The 4517-nt window shown below is 40.4% G+C and overlaps 1 protein-coding gene across 22 annotated transcripts in view; it reads left to right on the plus strand.

Annotated features, from left to right (window-relative positions):
* RBFOX3 (RNA binding fox-1 homolog 3) overlaps positions 1-4517 on the plus strand; it is a 1135878-nt gene that overhangs the window by 945558 nt on the left and 185803 nt on the right. The window lies entirely within an intron of this gene.

The following is a 4517-nucleotide window of genomic DNA, read 5'->3' on the forward strand; positions in this document are numbered from 1 at the left end:
TAGAGTTAAGCAGCTTGCCCAGGATCCCACAGCTAAGAAATGTCTGAGACTAGATTTGAACTCAGGAGGATGAGTCTTCCTGACTCCAAGCCCTTCATTCTAATCCCTATGCCACATAGCTGCCCTCAAACTAAGGAAAAAGGGAAGCACTTAACTGGTTTGCCCAAGTTCACATAGCCAGGCCTCATTCTGGTCTTTTTTACTCTAAAACCAGTGCTTTTTCCATTGCCATCCTTTGATGTTGATCAAGTGTTAGAAATGGCTTGAGGACCATCTAGTCTCCATCTACAGATGAAGAACTGAGGCCCAGCGAGATTTATTCACTTTGCCTATGGTCACAGAGGTAATAAATCTCAGAAGTGGGATTTGAACCCAGTTCTTCTGAATTCAGTGTCCTTTCTACTATACCATGTCACCTCCCTGATGATAATAACGATACCTCTCTCTCGTTCTATCTCTTGAATTCCAACTGATCCTTTAAATACTAGCTCATGGAGATCCCCTCCATGAACTTCCTTCTCTGATTCCTAGAATTGGAAAGAACCTTTCCTCTCAAACCTTATATAGCACTTTGATGGCAACCATTTATTTATTTATATATTTATTTGGAAAATTTTTGCATGGTTACACGATTCATGATTTTCCACACCCCTCCTCCCTCCCTCCTCCTGAAGCCGACAAAGCAATTCCACTGGGTTTTACATGTATCATTGTTCAAAACCTATTTCCCATATTATTTCTATTTGCAATAGAGTGATTATTTCAAGTAAAAATTCCTAATCATATCCCCATTGAACCACATGATCAATTGTATGTTCTTCTTCATTTCTACTCCCACAGTTCTTTCTCTGGGTATGAATAGCATTCCTTCTCATAAATTCCTCTGGATTGTCCTGGTTCATTGCATTGCTGCTAGTAGAAAAGGCTATTACATTTGATTGTGCCACAATGTATCAGTCTCTGTGTACAATATTCTCCTGGCTCTGCTTGTTTCACTCTGCATCAATTCCTGGAGGTCTTTCCAGTTCACATGGAATTCCTCCAGTTCTGCACAATAATATTCCATCACCATTAGATGCCACAATTTGTTCAGTCATTCCCCAATCAATGGACACACCCTTGTTTTCCGATTTTTTGCTACCACAAAGAGCTCAGCTATGACTATTTTTGTACAAGTCTTTTTCCATATTATCTCTTTGGGGTACAAACCCAGCAGTGGTATAATGGATTAAAGATTTTTTTAAGTCCTTTGCACATAATTCCAAATTGCTTTCCAGAATGGCAACCCTTTATTTCTGAGGGTGCTTTATCATTATTTGAGTTTGTCACTTTCACGAAGGCAGAACCTATGTCTTCCCTAGACTTTGTATTTTCCTTTGGAGATATGTCACAAACTCCCCAAATCTGTTCATTCCACCAATGCAGTAGGCACTTAATGAATGTTCACTTGAACTGAGGGTAATTTGGGGGAAGAAAGTAGAAATGTTTAAGACTACCTTACTCTTCCTTAATTCTAAATTAGATGATGCCAGAGAAGATGTAGATTCCTTTGAACAATCCAAGGACACTTCTTACAGAAAGTGGCTTTCAGGAGCCTAATGAATTGGGAATCTGATAGCCCAAAATCAGGCATATGGGAACCAATTGGAAAAGGAAAATAGTAGCCAAATGGATAGTAGTCTATGTGCCTGAGATGATGGAGAAGCTTGGCTGGGGGCCCCTTGTTGGTTTGCCCAAGAGGAACAATGATTCATCCCAGGCAAGTGCAAAAGAATGCTGATTTCATTTGTGGCTGTTTTAAAAAAAGAATTGTGTGGGCTGGTAAATTGTACCTACGCTTCATTTACAGGGCTTTCTTGTAGAGACAGGGGCATCCATCTCAGTCATTGTTTCCCAGCCAGTGGGTTGCCCAAGACCAAACTATTGTATTACAACAAGCTAGACCTTCCTAGACCTCTCTCTGTGGTTCCTGCCCTGTACAGAGTACTTGCTACCAGTGCTGATCTTATTCATTATTATGGATTTTCATACTTCTTCCCTCTTTTCTTTTTACCTTCCTTAGTTAGTGAATCTCCACCACCACCACCACCACTGCTACCCCAATCAAATTATCATACAGGAATTGCCATAGGCCTCAATGATTTATAATATCTTATTTGACTCTTCCTCTGCTGCTCAAGGTTAGCATAAAGGAGAAAACTACATGGCATTGTAGAAAGAACTCTAGTCTTAGGAAAACTTGAATTCCATACCAGCCTCAAAAACTTAAAAGTTGTGGGAGCCTCTGTTTGCCCTTGGTTCCTCATCTGCAAAATGGGGATAATAATAGCATCTTCCTCCCAGAATTGTTTTATGAGGATCAAATGTGAAATTTGTAAAATACTTAGCACTGTGCCTAACATATAGTAGCTGCTTACTAATTGCCTATTTCCTTCCTTCCTATTTTTTCCTTCCTTCTCCTCTCTTTACTCTTCACAGTAGTATTTGCAAGGTTACCTCCTCACCACTCCACAAACATTTTAACACGGAAACATCACCTTTTATCATTCTCTCACCCCCACTCCTTGTTTCTACTTATTAAAATCAAGGTATATAGTTTTGCTTCTGGAGATTTTGTAGTCTAATTACTTTTCAAAATAACTAAAGTAAGGTCCAGCAACCTTACATGATATATTCAAGAGATATATAACAAAGGGGCTGCTGGGTGTCTCAGTGGATTGAGAACCAGGCCTAGAGACAGGAGGTCCTAAGTTCAAACCTGGCCTCAGACACTTCCTAGCTGGGCAAGTCACTTGACCCCCATTGCCTAGCCCTTACCACTCTTCTGCCTTGGAACCAATACAGGGTACTGATTCCAAGATGGAAGGTAAGGGTTTGTTTATTTTAAGAGTTATATAACAAGTAAATAGTAGGACTGAGATTTGAACTCAGATACCCTAATTCTAAATGTATTGCTCTTTCTGTTATATCACAAGAAGTGACATATATATATATATATATATATATATATATATATATATATATATAGAGAGAGAGAGAGAGAGAGAGAGAGAGAGAGAGAGAGAGAGAGAGAGAGAGAGAGAGAGAAGTGATCAGTTGACCTAGGACTCTAGCTCTAGGTGTAAGAAAAAAATAGTGGCTACTTAAAAACAGATTTTAAATTTAAAAATATTTATTTCCTCTCCCACCACCCCAATGGAAAAGAAAAAGAAAAACAAAACTATCATAACAAATACGATGTCAAGCAAAACAAACCCCCTATATTGATCAATGTCCAAAAATATGTCCCTCATTCTGCATCTTGAGTCCATCATCTCTCTGTCGGAAGGTGGTGGATTCTTCATTCTTGGTCCTCTGCATTCTCAGTCATCTTTTGGCTTGTCTTTTTCTCTCTTTCTGATAGGGTAGATGAGGTGGGTAATGCTCTATGATGACTGTAAAGGCTCAGCCTTTGCTGCTCACATCACCCAAGTAGAAAATGACAACTCAAGCTGACAAGATGATGGTATTTTCACAGCTCCATGTAACATCTGTTTCCTCTACTATATGCTGGGCAGTAAGTGGGCAAGGTGCCCATTCTGCAGTTGCATACACTGGGGCACAGCAGGAATTATGTTCACATGCATGTACACAGGGCTACAGGGGCTCACTGCCCTCCATATTTGTACCTTTAGAGAGGTGAATGGTGGTAGCATTGGTGTGCAGGTAGCACAGTCTTGGAATTTCATCTGTGAGTTTATTTCAAGATGTGGGATTATTTATAAATAGCATTAAGTACAAATGACTCCATCTCCATGTGATTGTACCATGTGCAGACTCACTAGTGACATCAAGCATGTGGCTGAAAGTACAAAAAGGGCTCCAATCCAAAAGAGCATATGTGCTCTATTCTGTGTGTGTGTATGTTTGTGTGTGATATGTGTATGTGATTGATTATGGTGGTGGTGGTGGTGGTGGTGGTGATTGGGTCCTTATACAGTTATCCAGCATGTAACTGTAGGTACATTACAAGCATGATCGATACACCTTTCCCAAGTTCCTTTTGTAACATAAGCCCAGCATGAAGAAAATGTCATTGCTACTTACTGCCCTTTAATTCTAAGAAAGAAATTAACCAATGGGAGGAAGAGAAGACAAATCATATCTACTTTAAGTTGTTTTGTTTCTCAAGAACAACCACCACAGTGGGATCCAGATACAGGGTACTGTGAGAAAGGAGGCATTCTCTGCAGACTCTCTTTCAGGAATTAGGTATAACATCTTCCCTAAGCCATCACAGAAGTCATCATTCTTACCACCACCACCCCTAGGGAAAAACCCCCCAACATACTATTGGCTCCAACCCAGCCATGGGCAGAAAGGGGAAGACCAAGTCTCTAATATAGCAAGTTTTACTCCCCCTGGCCACCCCAACTCTAATCCCAACAAAGTAAGGACAGTGAGAATAGTTGAGCTCAGCCTTCCCAGCTCCCTGGTGCTCAGCTCAAAACAAGGGCAAGGATCATGAACCAGCCACT

The sequence above is a fragment of the Monodelphis domestica genome, chromosome 2, assembly GCF_027887165.1.
Source record: "Monodelphis domestica isolate mMonDom1 chromosome 2, mMonDom1.pri, whole genome shotgun sequence".
Classification (NCBI taxonomy): Eukaryota; Metazoa; Chordata; class Mammalia; order Didelphimorphia; family Didelphidae; genus Monodelphis; species Monodelphis domestica.